Raw genomic sequence first — 15,805 nt, 5'->3', positions numbered from 1 at the left:
CTGACTTACATCACTCAGCATAATACCCTCCAGTTCCATCCATGTTGAAGCAAATGGTGGGTATTTGTCGTTTCTAAAGGCTAATATTCCATTGTATACATAAACCACATCTTTATCCATTCATCTTTCGATGGACACCAAGGCTCCTTCCACAGTTTGGCTATTGTGGACATTGCTGCTAGAAATATTGGGGTGCAGATGTCCCGGCATTTCATTGCATCTGAATCTTTGGGGTAAATCCCCAACAGTACATTGCTGGGTCGTAGGGTAGGTCTATTTTTAACACTTTGAGGAACCACCAGTTTTCCAGAGTGGCTGCACCAGTTCACATTCCCACCAACAGTGTAAGAGGGTTCCCTTTTCTCTGCATCCTCTCCAACATTTGTGGTTTCCTGCTTTGTTAATTTTCCCCATTCTCACTAGTGTGAGGAGGTATCTCATCGTGGTTTGCATTTGTATTTCCCTGATGGCAAATGATGCAGAGCATTTTCTCAGGTGCATGTTGGCCATGTCTATGTCTTCCTCTGTGAGATTTCTCTTCATGTCTTTTGCCCATTTCATGATTGGATTGTTTGTTTCTTTGGTGTTGAGTTTAAGAAGTTCTTTATAGATCTTGGAAACTAGCCCTTTATCTGATACGTCATTTGCCAATATCTTCTCCCATTTTGTAGGTTGTCTTTTAGTTTTGTTGACTGTATCCTTTGCTGTGCAAAAGCTTCTTATCTTGATGAAGTCCCAATAGTGCATTTTTGCTTTTGTTTCTTTTGCCTTCGTGGATGTATCTTGCAAGAAGTTACTGTGGCCGAGTTCAAAAAGGGTGTTGCCTGTGTTCTCCTCTAGGATTTTGATGGAATCTTGTCTCACATTTAGATGTTTCATCCATTTTGAGTTTATCTTTGTGTATGGTGCAAGAGAGTGGTCTAGTTTCGTTCTTCTGCATGTGGATGTCCAATTTTCCCAGCACCATTTATTGAAGAGACTGTCTTTCTTCCAATAGATAGTCTTTGCTCCTTTATCGAATATTAGTTGACCATAAAGTTCAAGGCACACTTCTGGGTTCTCTATTCTGTTCCATTGATCTATGTGTCTGTTATTGTGCCAGTACCACACTGTCTTGATGACCACAGCTTTGTAGTACAACCTGAAATCTGACATTGTGATGTCCCCAGATATGGTTTTCTTTTTTTAAAATTCCCCTGGCTATTTGGGGTCTTTTCTGATTCCACACAAATCTTAAAATAATTTGTTCTAACTCTCTGAAGAAAGTCCATGGTATTTTGATATGGATTGCATTAAACGTGTAAATTGCCCTAGGTAACATTGACATTTTCACAATATTAATTCTGCCAATCCATGAGCATGAAATATTTTTCCATCTCTTTATGTCTTCCTCAATTTCCTTCAGAAGTGTTCTATAGTTTTTAGGGTATAGATCCTTTACCTCTTTGGTTAGGTTTATTCCTAGGTATCTTATGCTTTTGGGTGCAATTGTAAATGGGATTGACTCCTTAATTTCTCTTTCTTCAGTCTCATTGTTAGTGTCTAGAAATGCCATTGATTTCTGGGCATTGATTTTGTATCCTGCCACGCTACCAAATTGCTGTATGAGTTCTATCAATGTTGGGGTGGAGGCTTTTGTGTTTTCCATGTAGAGTACCATGTCATCGCAAGAGGGAGAGTTTCACTTCTTCTTTGCCATTTGAATGCTTTTAATGTCTTTTTGTTGTCTGATTGCTGAGGCTAGGACTTCCAGTACTATATTGAATAGCAGTGGTGAGAGTGGATACCCCTGTATTGTTCCTGATCTTAGGGGAAAGGCTCCCAGTGCTTCCCCATTGAGAATGATATTTGCTGTGGGCTTTTTGTAGATGACATTTAAGATGTCAAGGAATGTTCCCTCTATCCCTACACTCTGAAGAGTTTGATCAGGAATGGATGCTGTATTTTTCAAATGCTTTCTCAGCATCTAATGAGAGGATCATATGGTTCTTGGTTTTTCTCTTGCTGATATGATGAATCACATTGATTGTTTTACGAGTGTTGAACCAGCCTTGTGTCCCGGGGTAAATTCTACTTGGTCGTGGTGAATAATTTTCTTAATATGCTGTTGGATCCTATTGGCCAGTATCTTGTTGAGAATTTTTGCATCCATGTTCATCAGGGATATTGGTCTGTAATTCTCCTTTTTGGTGGGGTCTTTTTCTGGTTTTGGAATTAAGGTGATGCTGGCCTCATAGAACGAATTTGGAAGCACTCCATCTCTTTCTATCTTCCAAACAGCTTTTGTAGAATAGGTATGATTTCTTCTTTAAACGTTTGATAGAATTCCTCTGGGAAGCCATCTGGCCCTGGACTCTTGTGTCTTGGGAGGTTTTTGATGACTGCTTCAATTTCCTCCCTGGTTATTGGCCTGTTCATGTTTTCTATTTCTTCCTGTTCCAGTTCTGGTAGTTTGTGGCTTTCCAGGAATGCGTCCATTTCTTCTAGATTGCCTAATTTATTGGCGTATAGCTGTCCATAATCTGTTTTTAAAATCGTGTGTATTTCCTTGGTGTTGGTAGTGATCTCTCCTTTCTCATTCATGATTTTATTAATTTGAGTGTTCTCTCTCTTCTTTTTAATAAGGTTGGCTAATGGTTTCTCTATCTTTTTAATTCTTTCAAAGAACCAACTCCTGGTTCTGTTGATCTGTTCCACAGTTCTTCTTGTCTAGATTTCATTGAGTTCTGCTCGAATTTTAATTAAATCTCTTCTTCTGCTGGGCATAGGGTCCATCTGCTTTTTTTTCTCTAGCTCATTTATGTGTAAGGTTAGCTTTTGTATTTGAGTTCTTTCCAGTTTTTGAATGGATGCTTGTATTGCGATGTATTTCCCCCTTAGGACTGCTTTTGCTGCATCCCAACGATTTTGAACAGTTGTATCTTCATTCCCATTCGTTTCCATGAATCTTTTTAATTCTTCCTTAATTTCCTGGTTGACCCTTTCATCTTTTAGCAGGATGGTCCTTAACCTCCACTTTTTGTGGTCCTTCGAAACTTCTTGTTGTGATTTAGTTCTAATTTCAAGGCATTATGGTCTGAGAATATACAGGGGACGATCCCAATCATTTGGTATCAGTTCAGGCCCAATTTGTGACCCAGTATGTGGTCTATTCTGGAGAAAGTTCCATGTGCACTTGAGAAGAATGTGTATTCAGTTGAGTTTGGATGTAAAGTTCTGTAGATATCTGTGAAATCCATCTGGTTCAGTGTATCATTTAAAGCTCTCGTTTCTTTGGAGATGTTGTGTTTAGAAGACCTATCAAGTATAGAAAGAGCTAGATTGAAGTCACCAAGTATAAGTGTATTATTATCTAAGTATTTCTTCACTTTGGTTATTAAGTGGTTTAAATATTTGGCAGCTCCCACATTCAGGGCATATATATTGAGGATTGTTAAGTCCTCTTGTTGGATAGATCCTTTAAGTATGAGATAGTGTCCCTCTTCATCTCTCACTACAGACTTCGGGGTAAATTTTAGTTTATCTGGAGAAGGATGGCTACCCCTGCTTTCTTTTGAGGACCATTTGAATGGTAAATGGTTCTCCAACCTTTTATTTTCAGGTTGTAGGTTCCTTCTGTCTAAAATGAGTCTCTTGTAGACAGCAAGTAGATTGGTCCTGCTTTTTTATCCAGTCTGAAACCCTGCACCTTTTGATGGGGTCATTAAGCCCGTTCATGTTCAGAGTTACTATTGACAGATATGAGGTTACTGTCATCATGATATCTATTCAGTCCTTGTTTTTGTGGATTGTTCCACTGACCTTCTTCTTAAAGGGGAATTTTAAGAGTCCCCCTTAAAATTTCTTGCAGAGCTGGTTTGGAGGTCACATATTCTTTCAGTTCCTGCCTGTCTTGGAAGATCTTTATCTCTCCTTCCATTTTGAATGAGAGCTTTGCTGGATAAAGTATTCATGGTTGCATGTTCTTCTCATTTAGGACCCTGAATATATCCTGCCAGCCCTTTGTGGCCTGCCAGGTCTCTGTGGAGAGGTCTGCTGTTACCCTAATATTCCTCTCCATAAAAGTGAGTGATTTCTTGTCTCTTGCTGCTTTAAGGATCTTCTCTTTATCTTTGGAATTTGCAAGCTTCACTATTAAATGTCAAGGTGTTTAATGGTTTTTATTGATTTTAGGAGGGGATCTCTCTCTTTCCTGGATCTGAATGCCTGTTTCCCTTCCCAGATTGGGAATGTTTTCAGCTAGGATTTTTTCAAATACATATTCTGGCTCTCTGGCCCTTTTGGCGCCCTCGGGAACCCCAATTAAATGTAGGTTTTTCTTCCTCAGGCTGTCGTTTATTTCACTTAATCTGTCTTCATAGTTTTTAATTGTCTCTCTTTTTTTCCTCAGTTTCCCTCTTTTCCATCAACTTGTGTCTATGTCGCTCACTCGTTCTTCCACCTCGTTAACCCTCGTCGTTAAGACTTCTAGTTTGGATTGCATGTCTCAATTGATTTTTAATTTCTCCCTGATTGGATCTAAATTCTGCAGTCATGAAGTCTCTTGAGTCCCTTATGCTTTTTTCTAGAGCCACCAGTAGCTGTATAATAGTGCTTCTGAACTGGCTCTCTGACATTGAATTGTAATCCAGATTTTGTAACTCTGTGGGAGAGAGGACTGTTTCTGATTCTTTCTTTTGGGGTGAGGTTTTCCTTCCTGTCATTTGCTCAGTGCAGAGTGGCCAAAAATAAGTTTTATTGGGAAAAGGAGAAAAAGAGAGAGAAAGAAGGAAAGAAAAGAGAAAAAGAAGCAAAAAAGGAAGAAAAAGAGGAAAAAAGAGAAGAAAAAGAGAAAGAAAGAGAAAGAATGGGGAAAAAAGGGTGGAGGAAGCAATCAGAAATCAAAGAGAAAAAAAATCACGGGGGAGTATCTTTTGATTCTGTATACTTTAAGTCTCTTGACTTCCCCTGGAACTTGTCCGTCTAGCTGGTCTTCTGGGGGAGGGGCCTTTTGTGCTGATTTTCAGGTGTTAGCACTTGGGGGAGCTGCTCTGCCCGCTGCCTGGTGCAGGGCTCAGTGGGGGGGTTTTACCCAGTGAGGCCCCGGGAGGAACAACTGCTGTGGCGGGGCCAGCTCTGGAAACCTGGATTCAGGCCCCACATTCACTCCGGAGCTCTCTGTCTGCAGGGCCTGGATGCTCTGGGGCGGGGACGCTGATATGCTCAGCTCAGGGCAGGAGCGTCATTGCTGTCCTGGGCCCTCCCGGCCTCTGCCTGTCCAGGGGGGAGGCCGGATCTTGGGCTGTGTCCCAGCGCCCTGTGCTCCGGGACCTGAGTTGTTGGATTCACGCTCCTGGCTGGGTAGGCCCCTCTGCGGAGCCGATGGAGCCCCTCCGAGCTGCTCTGGGTCCAGCCGTGGGCGCTGCAACCCTTAGGGAGCTCGGTGCACTCTCCTGGGCACGCAGGTGTCTGTTACAGTCCCTGGGAGCCTGAGGGCATCCCCGCTCTCCTGCTCTAACTCCCTGCAGGCGCCTTTCCGCCCAGGAAGATTGGTGCAGCTCCTGCTTCTCCAGGACGGGGCTCTCCTGTCCTGGGGACACTTGCCCGGGACTTAGCCCGGCTCCTCTTTGGGCCCCTCCCCCTTGGAGGCCTTTTGTATCTTTATTTCTTTTTTCCAGTCTTCCTACCTTGATAGAAGCATGAACGCTTCTCACTGTAGCGTTTCAGGCCACTGAAAATCTTTAAATCTCTTTAAATCTCAGGCTGAATTCGTAGATTTTCAGGATGATTTGAAGGTTATTTAGGTAATTTGGTGGGGACAGGTGATTTGGGGACCCTACTCTTCAGCCATATTGCCCCTCCTCCATAGATGCTTCTTAAACACTATCTTCCATACAAACTCGGGAATGCTTGTTAAATATTCATCTATGAACACCGACACTGGTTTCAGATTTGGAAGCATAACATGGAGGATTACAGTTTATCAAGTTCCAATGACGTATAAATTAATTTGGTACTCATCATCAAATTAGTGAACAAAATGAGATCTACCAAGGCTGTATGTTTAATAGACCATATTGAAACAGTAGATTGGGTCTCTGTATTGGTTTACATATAATGGAAGGGAAGCCCCACTCCTCAACATTTTAGACAGAGAGGGAACAAGGAAGCACAGTCTTGGAAGGTCATATTGGAGAGATAGATACACCTTGGGAGCAATAAATGAGGTTCATTGCAATGAACCACTGACCAGGAGAATGTGACCAGGGAGCTGCACTTCCCATGGTGGTGTTGACTCTTTCCCCATCTTACTTTCTCTCCTCTCTTGAAAGCTGAGCATTTCTGAGCCCATGAGGAGGTTTTGGCTGCACTTCCTCATAGATTTAAATCACTGTGCAAATGTTACTACCCATATACAATGAACAGTAATAGTCAGCCTCGTCCTCAGGCTGGGCAGCTGTGATGGTGAGGGCGGCTTTGTTCCCAGAGATGGATCCAGAGAAGCGATCAGGGACCCCAGAGGGGCGGTTGTTTGTGTTGTAGATAACCCTGTGAGGAGCCCGGCCTTGGGTCTGCTGGTACCAGTTGGGGTAGTTACTTGTAGAGACTGACCCAGAGCTGAGGCCACATGTGAGTGTGACTGTCCCTCATGGAGACACTGAGAGTGATGGTTCCTGGGTTACCACAGTCTGAGAATCTGTTCCTAAAATCAAGAGGAGAGAAAGGTGTTGTTATGGGAGACAAGGGTCACATGAGTCCCTGTTTTATGTGCTCCCCACAGATGCAAAGTCTTTTCCCTGACCTGAGCCATAGGCAAGGAGCCCAAGAAGTAGCACCGTCCAGGCCATGGTGGGGACCCTCACAGACTGCAGGCTCCTCAGTCTCAGCTTGAATGAAGTGTCCCTGGACTTTTTCATGTCTCCTGTCCTATGAGGATAAGAAAGCACTTCATGCAAATCAGCTTCCTCTCTCTCCCTGCCCTAGAGTTACCAGCATGTCCCCTGGGAGACCTTGAAATGACCAGATTCTGGGACTTCACACACACAATTGACTGCAGGGTGACCTGAGACACTAGGTGTCAGGAGGACATCTGTCAGCAAATTACCGCCATACTGTCTCTAGTGACCTCTGTCCCAGGGTTCTTCTCTGGAAAGCCTGAGAGCTGAATGAGGAGTTGGATGTGTTCTCACCTCCTGGCCCCACATCTAATTCACCTCAAAGCTAACCCATCCCTCCAACATTTTCTTCCCTCCCCAGTGACATTCCCTCTTTTGTCCTTGAAGGGTCTTAGTGGTGCCTCTTCCAGCAGTGAGGACACTGGGAATCTCAGAGCCCCTGTGACAGAGGTAGGGACAGTGGTCTCCTTTCAGTTAATCATGGACCTGGTCTGCAGTAATTCCCGGGGAGTTGAACAGGGATATCTCTTTATCAGAAATGAACATGACATTGTGTGAACAATTGATGCTTTTGGAGCATTTTGAATGCCATTTCTCTTTGTGTTCTGCTGCTGATTGTATTGTATGATTCTTCTGTCCATCTATATTTCTATGAAAATCATGTCTGGACAGGTTACTCCATGATGTAGTAGAGGATGAATTATGAGGCCTGTGTGATTCAGAGCTGAGATATCTTTTGGCTCCAGGGCTGTAGATGCAGGTTTATCACCCACAGTGAGGACCCTGCTTGCTCTAGTGTGCAGGGGCCAGTGATAGATTTTTCTGGTCTTCCTGACCCAGACCCTGACTCCCTGGAGCAGCCCACTCACACACCTTGCTGACCTCAGACACCATGTCCTGCAGTCCATATCAACCTTCAGGCTTCAGGCTCCATGCAGGGAGCTCAATGTGGGCTATCCTTCCCAGAAAGGCCTCTGACCTTTGCAGGTGGACCTCTGATGTCACCACCCAGGACAGTAGAATGAGGAGGTCAGCTCTATGGGGTTGAGCCATTCATTTTTCCAGGGCATCAATGCTGTCATTTAGACAGCTAACTGGAATATTTATGTCACAGTAGGTATCAGGATTTTCTGACACTGGAGTTTCCATCTCCCTTGTCCCTGGTTTCATTACTGGGACATAATGCGCTTGAAGTAAGCTCAAGATATAAAGTCTCTAGTAAGCTCAAGATATAAAGTCTCTAGAGAAACACATTGGTTCAACCTTGATAAGTCTACTTGGGTTACCCTTATAGGCTGAATTACTTGGTTTTTGTTACTGTTGTCAGGGTGTTCTGTTAGGTTCACTATCCCCCATGTGCATGTCTTGGCTTTTATCTGTCTTTGCATCGAGAATATCATGCTTTCAGGGATGACGTGTCCTTGGTCCTTGGTTACTTCTGTGGATTTTTATTTATTCTTGGATATGACCCTTACATGAATTATTTTGTAATGGCTTGTTGATACGTTTAAGATATTTTTGTTCGACTTTTAAAATTTTTGCTCAGTACAAAGGTTGATATTAAATGACATTGCTCTACACTGGGTGTTATTCTGTATGTTGGTAAATTGAACACCAATAAAAAATAAATTTATTAAAAAATAATAAATAAATAAATAAATAAATAAATAAATAAATAAACAACATTGCTCTAAATGATCTAAAAAATTGTTATGTGGAGGCTGGGTGGCTCAGTTGGTTCAGTGTCTGCCTTCGTCTCAGATCATGATCCCAGAAATCTGGGATAGAGCCCTGCATTGGGCTCTTTGCTCAGTAGGGAGTCTGCTTCTTCCTCTTCCTCTGATCCTCTCCCCGCTGATGCATTCTCACTCACTCATTATTTCAAATAAAGAAATAAAATCCTTTACAAAAGTTAATATTTTACCAACGCATCCTCAGTTCCACTGTCACATACTTCCTCAAGGGATAACTGATAACACTCTCGAGGATGTGCTCTAGTAATTTATTATTTATTTATTTATTTATTTATTTATTTTAAAGATCTTATTTATTTATTCATGTGAGAGAGAGAGGAGAGCGCAGAGACACAGGCTGAGGGAGAAGCAGGCTCCATGCAGGGAGCTCGATGTGGGACCCTATCCTGGGCCCAGCATCAAGGCCCTGGGATCACCCTGGGCCGAGGTCAGGCATTAAACTGCTGAGCCATCAGGGATCCCATCTAGTAATTTATATAAACACACTCCCACACATATACACACATACACAACACATATATATATTACATAACATAATCTTGTTTTTTTCTGTAGTTACATTTCTCCTTATAAAACATAATTACTGATTTTTGACAAGCATTAGGAGGTGTCTCATTTTGATTCATAGTTATCATTAATTCATAGGATAATTTACCATAATTTCTCAACTTTTCTACAGAAAAATATTCGTGTTGGTTTCAATTATTTGTTATTATAAGCCAAACTGTGGAAGGAGCCTTAGTGTCCATCGAAAGATGAATTGATAAAGAAGATGTGATTTATGTATACAATGGAATATTCCTCAACCATTAGAAACGACAAATACCCACCATTTGCTTCGACGTGGATGGAACCAGAGGGTATTATGCTGAGTGAAATAAGACAATTGGAGAAGGACAAACATTGTATGGTCTCATTCATTTGGGGAATATAAAAAATAGTGAAAGGGAATAAACGGGAAAGGGGAGAAAAATAGTGGGAAATATCATAGAGGGAGACAGAAGATGAGAGACTCCTAACTGTGGGAAACGAACAAGGGGTGGTGGAAAGGGAGGTGGACAGGTGGTTGGGGTGACTGGGTGATGGGCACTGAGGGGGGGACTTGGCGGGATGAGCACTGGGTGTTATTCTATATGTTGGCAAATTGAACTCCAATAAAAAAATATTTGTTATTATAACGTTTTAAGTAGATGTACCTGTATATTTATCTTGGAGTGTATTAGTTAGATAATTTTTGTTAGAACTGATTTAAAAAATTTGTAACACTCATGCAGATCATATATGTATTTAATATTTGATAAGTATTTAAAATTTATGTTACAACATTGATTTACCAATTTATACTCTTATCATCAAAGTATGAGATTTCCTGTTTTAGCAGACAATTTCAGTGGATTAAGTCAAATTTAATATCATCCAATTTTATAATTGAGAAATAATTCAACTGTTCAGTTTTTATCCACTTATTAGTGACATTTCCTGTATCTATATATTGGTTTTTAGATATGTTATTTTTCTAAGACTGCCATAATAAAGCACCACAAAATCGGTGGTTCAAAGCAATAAAAATGCATTTCTACTGCTCATACACACCTTCACAGTCTGTAGGGAGGGCCATGATCTGTCTGGAACCTACAGAGGGTCCTTCTTGCCTCTCCATAACTGTAAGAAATTTGAAGACAATTTTTGGGGCTCCCTGTCTGCAGCTGCAGAACCACAATCTCTGTCTCCACCCTCCCATGGATCCCTCCTTATCTCCATCTGACTGTCATCATATAAGCAAAGGAACTAACTGAATTAGGAGGTCACCCCACCCCCTTCATCACCACATCTGTACTAATTACATCGGCAACATCTCTTTTCCATACAAGGTCACATTCTTAAGTTCTGAGATCTAAAATTTCCACATATATTCGTTGGTAGGATACAATTAAAATCAGGATATTAGAAAAGAAGAATTCTTTCCATAAAGGATTATAATTGTCAGTATTTTGTTTGTTTATTTATTTATTTAAAAATTTTTATGTTCTGTCTCCCTTTCTGATATTTCCCACACATTTCTTCTCCCTTCCCTTATATTCCCTTTCACTATTATTTATATTCCCCATATGAGTGAGACCATATAATGTTTGTCCTTCTCCGATTGACTTACTTCACTCAGCATAATACCCTCCAGTTCCATGCACATTGAAGCAAATGGTGGGTGTTTGTCGTTTCTAATGGCTGAGTATTATTCCTAACTCTGGGAAATGAACTAGCGGTGGTGGAAGGGGAGGAGGGCGGCGGGTGGGGGTGAATGGGTGACGGGCACTGAGGGGGGCACTTGACGGGATGAGCACTGGGTGTTATTCTGTATGTTGGTAAATTTAACACCAATAAAAAATAAATTTATTAAAAAATAAAATAAAATAAAAATTTTTATTTATTCATTCATGAAAGACACACATGGAGTAGCAGGGACACAGGCAGAGGGAGAAGCAGACTCTATGCAGGGAGCTGACGTGGGACTTGATCCTAGGACTCCATGATCACGCCCCAGGCTGAAGGCAACGCTAAACTGCTGAGCGCCCCAGGCTGTCCCGTCATTTTTTAAAAAAAGATTATTCTTAATATTTTAAAATATGCAACACAGTTCCATTGCTCTGAAATGAAACCTAATAAAGTACACATTAGGGAAATACAAAGTGTGGATTTCTTCCATTTTTCGTTTTTTAGCTGTAAAAGAAGACTTTTAATGTTCCTTTTTTTTTTTTGAGGAAATGTATTTAGCCTCCATCTATAGTTCTGATCCAACAAGCATTTTTTTAATAAAATAATTTTTTATTGGTGTTCAATTTACCAACATACAGAATAACACCCAGTGCTCATCCTGTCAAGTGTCACCCTCAGTGCCTGTCACCCACTGACCCCCACCCCCCGCCCTCCTCCCCTTCGACCGCTCCTAGTTCATTTCCCAGAGTTAGGAGTCTTTATGTTCTGTCTCCCTTTCTGATATTTCCCACACATTTCTTCTCCCTTCCCTTATATTCCCTTTCACTATTATTTATATTCCCCAAATGAATGAGAACATACACTGTTTGTCCTTCTCCGATTGACTTACTTCACTCAGCATAATACCCTCCAGTTCCATCCACGTCGAAGAAAATGGTGGGTATTTGTCATTTATAATGGCTGAGTAATATTCCATTGTATACATAAACCACATCTTCTTTATCCATTCATCTTTCGATGGACACCGAGGCTCCTTCCACAGTTTGGCTATTGTGGACATTGCTGCTAGAAACATCGGGGTGCAGGTGTCCCGGCGTTTCATTGCATCTGAATCTTTGGGGTAAATCCCCAACAGTACAATTGCTGGGTCGTAGGGTAGGTCTATTTTTAACTGTTTGAGGAACCTCCACACAGTTTTCCAGAGTGGCTGCACCAGTTCACATTCCCACCAACAGTGTAAGAGGGTTCCCTTTTCTCCAATCCTCTCCAATATTTGTTGTTTCCTGCCTTGTTAATTTTCCCCATTCTCACTGGTGTGAGGTGGTATCTCATCATGGTTTGGATTTGTATTTCCCTGATGGCAAGTGATGCAGAACATTTTCTCATGTGCATGTTGGCCATGTCTATGTCTTCCTCTGTGAGATTTCTCTTCATGTCTTTTGCCCATTTCATGATTGGATTGTTTGTTTCTTTGGTGTTGAGTTTAAGAAGTTCTTTATAGATCTTGGAAACTAGCCCTTTATCTGATACATCATTTGCAAATATCTTCTCCCATTCTGTAGGTTGTCTTTTAGTTTTGTTGACTGTATCCTTTGCTGTGCAAAAGCTTCTTATCTTGATGAAGTCCCAATAGTGCATTTTTGCTTTTGTTTCTTTTGCCTTCGTGGATGTATCTTGCAAGAAGTTACTGTGGCCAAGTTCAAAAAGGGTGTTGCCTGTGTTCTCCTCTAGGATTTTGATGGAATCTTGTCTCACATTTAGATGTTTCATCCATTTTGAGTTTATCTTTGTGTATGGTGCAAGAGAGTGGTCTAGTTTCGTTCTTCTGCATGTGGATGTCCAATTTTCGCAGCACCATTTATTGAAGAGACTGTCTTTCTTCCAGTGGATAGTCTTTCCTCCTTTCAAATATTAGTTGACCATGAAGTTCAGGGTCCACTTCTGGGTTCTCTATTCTGTTCCATTGATCTATGTGTCTGTTTTTGTGCCAGTACCACCCTGTCTTGATGACCACAGCTTTGTAGTACAACCTGAAATCTGGCATTGTGATGCCCCCAGATATGGTTTTCTTTTTTAAAATTCCCGTGGCTATTCGGGGTCTTTTCTGATCACACAAATCTTAAAATAATTTGTTCTAACTCTCTGAAGAAAGTCCATGGTATTTTGATATGGATTGCATTAAACGTGCAAATTGCCCTAGGTAACATTGAGATTTTCACAATATTAATTCTGCCAATCCATGAGCATGGAATATTTTTCCATCACTTTGTGGCAACAGACATTTTGTAATCTGAAATACGTGAACTTGGCTTTTTGTGAACTAATGCCTCCTGAGTCACTCATACACGTACTTGAAATTAGGACTCACACAGGGAAAGAAATCCATCCAGATCCTTCCCAGCCCCATCTCTCCTTGGCGGGTCAGCATTTATAGTGCTCTGGGCTCAGCTGTTTGGCCATGAGACGTCAGTAATCACATGATATTTGTATCCACACTGAATGAAACAAAGTGTATGTCTCCCTTCCTCATCTTGGTCTCTCACTGGACCCAGCACCACTATAGTGTAACCCCTAGGGGTACTCAGCCTCGTCCTCAGGCTGCGCACTAGCAGATGGTCAAGTCAGATTTATTCCCAAGAAGGGAGCCTAGAAATCAGTATTTATTGTTTCTTTTATAAATAAATGCTCTAGACTTGGCCAATATTTTCCTGGATCCAGTATGGATAGTGTTCTGTGCTGGAGGCATAGTGAGAGTGACTGTCCCTCCTGGGGACACGACCATGAAGGCTCCTGAGTCACCACAATCTGAGAATTGGTCCCTGAAAGGAAAATAGGCCCTTGTTAGGAATGAAGAAGAGAGGTAGAGGGATCCCTCCTAAGGATGCCTCTGAGATCTCCATGAACAGGGGAAGTGTGTGAGGAGGGGGAGAAGAAGGAAAGGACTCAAGATCATAGTGTGGAATTTCCACAGATTTCCTGGACTTAAAACTGGCCATGGTCTCTGGGATGTCTTTTTTTATTTGTTTCTTTTTTTTTATATTTCAAATATCTAACACAAGTGTAATAGGAGTACAATTTAGTAATTCGAGAATTAAATAAATGAGCCAGTGCTCATCACCCCTTAATCCCCACCACCTTTGTAACCCATCCCTCCACCCACCTTCCATTTGGTAAGCATTAGTTAGTTCTCTAGAGTTAAGGATTTATTTCTTGTTTTCTTCTCTTTTTCCCCTATGATGCTTTGTTTCATTTCTTAAAGTCTACATGAGTGAAATTATATATTTTTCTTTCTCTGATTGAATTATTTCACTTAGCATTATACTCTTTAGCTCCATCCACAACTTTGTAAATAATAATATTTCATTCTTTTTTATGGCTGAGTAATATTCCATCATATATATGTGTATATACACATATATAACTTCTTTAACCATTTATAAGTTGGGCTCACACTATAATCTGGGTATTGTTGGAAATGCTACCATGAACCTCAGGGTGCATGTATCCCTTTAAATAGTATTTTTGTATTCTTTGTGTAAGTAACTAGGAGGTATTGCTGAATCATAGAGTATTTCTATTTTTAACATATTGGGTATCCTCCAAACTGTTTTCCAAACGAGCTACACAACTTTGCACACCCATCATCAGTGCAAGAGGGTTCCCCTTTCTCTGCGTCTTTGCCCACACCTGCTGTTTCCTATGTTGTGTCTCTTAGTTGTTATGACTAGTGTGAGGTCATATCTCAGTTTTGCTTTGATTTGTATTTGGGATGATTCCTTTATCTCCTCCTCAGTTCCAGGGATGAAGGGCATGCTGGGTGGTATATTATGCATAAAGGATCCCACAATGCCATCTACTTCTGGATCCTCAGCCCATCTAGGAGCTTCCATCCAGGGAGGAGTTCTGGGGTGGGTGAGAGTTATGAGATTCTCCCTTGGGAGGAGACAGCTGCTGTCATCTCTCCCTCTGGCAGTGAGCCCCAGCACAGGGACCAGGCAGGTGGAACCATTTCAGTTGGTTTCAGGCCTTGCCAGCTCTGAGCAGGTGCACAGCGACCCCTGGTGACAGCCTCAGCAGATCAGTCAAGATGGTGGGAACTGCAGAAGGAATGGAGCCCATTTTTGGTTTCAATAATCAATGTCCTCACTGACACCAGGGAGCAGAGGGTCAAATGCATGTCCAGCTCCCTTGCCTCATGCATCAAAATTCAGTATTTTCATGTCCAGGGAGATCCCAGACTCAGTTCCCCATGGTTCAGACAGTCACCAGCATTGGGTATATGACAACAAACCTGTTTTGCCATGTACACTGCATTCATTCTGTCTGCTGAGCGATGGGGTTCAGATGAGCTCCCCAGGACCTGCTAAAATCATGGGTGGGAAAAACTGGAGGGCAAACTTGCCAAGTAGGCCTGCCTTGCCCAGAATTATTGATGTTCCCGTGGGATGGAGGCTCAGCTATCTCCTGAGTAGCCTACACCATGGCTGGTGGGTGTTGGGACACTGCCTGCTTCTGCCAGGAGGATATGGACACCATGTCTCTGCTGAGCAATAATGTGACCCCTGCACGAGGGTACAGTTTGGGGATTCATTAGTGTGTGCATGTGGTGGGCAGGTTTGTCCAAATATTTCCTCCACTCAGGCCAACTTATCTCCATATCCTCTCATCATAGGAGTTGCTGCTTTTGTAGTTTTGGTGTTTTTTTGGTTTGATTTTCTGGATCTCAGGCTCTGGATGATTCTTGGTTGGAGAAACCTACAGCATCTTGTTTTACACATGGGGGACCTAATACAAGAAAAGGAATCAGGGTATGTACTATTGTGTTTTCTTCAGTTTGTTTGAAGTTTTCCTTCTTTTTTTACCTTCAAATGACTTCCTATACTTGTTTGTTGTAGTGTGTCAGGACATATCAGTTGTAAGAGAAAGGACCTGCATGAATGGGAGCACTTCCTACTGTCCAGAACT

General features: G+C 41.8%; 1 protein-coding gene, 1 pseudogene and 1 gene segment (V, D, J or C); all 3 read right to left on the bottom strand.

Annotated features, from left to right (window-relative positions):
- LOC119869150 (immunoglobulin lambda-1 light chain-like) overlaps positions 1 to 15,805 on the bottom strand; it is a 1,083,218-nt gene that overhangs the window by 656,286 nt on the left and 411,127 nt on the right. The gene's annotated exons all lie outside the window — the stretch shown is intronic.
- The window catches only part of LOC119866215, a 743,285-nt gene that overhangs the window by 615,302 nt on the left and 112,178 nt on the right, over positions 1 to 15,805 (bottom strand).
- Positions 6,363 to 6,827, bottom strand: LOC111092687 (annotated as a pseudogene).

This window comes from Canis lupus, chromosome 26 (genome assembly GCF_011100685.1).
Source record: "Canis lupus familiaris isolate Mischka breed German Shepherd chromosome 26, alternate assembly UU_Cfam_GSD_1.0, whole genome shotgun sequence".
Taxonomy (NCBI): domain Eukaryota; kingdom Metazoa; phylum Chordata; class Mammalia; order Carnivora; family Canidae; genus Canis; species Canis lupus.
The sequence above is the reverse complement of the archived record's forward strand: the minus strand, read 5'-3'. Positions and strand labels throughout refer to the sequence as shown.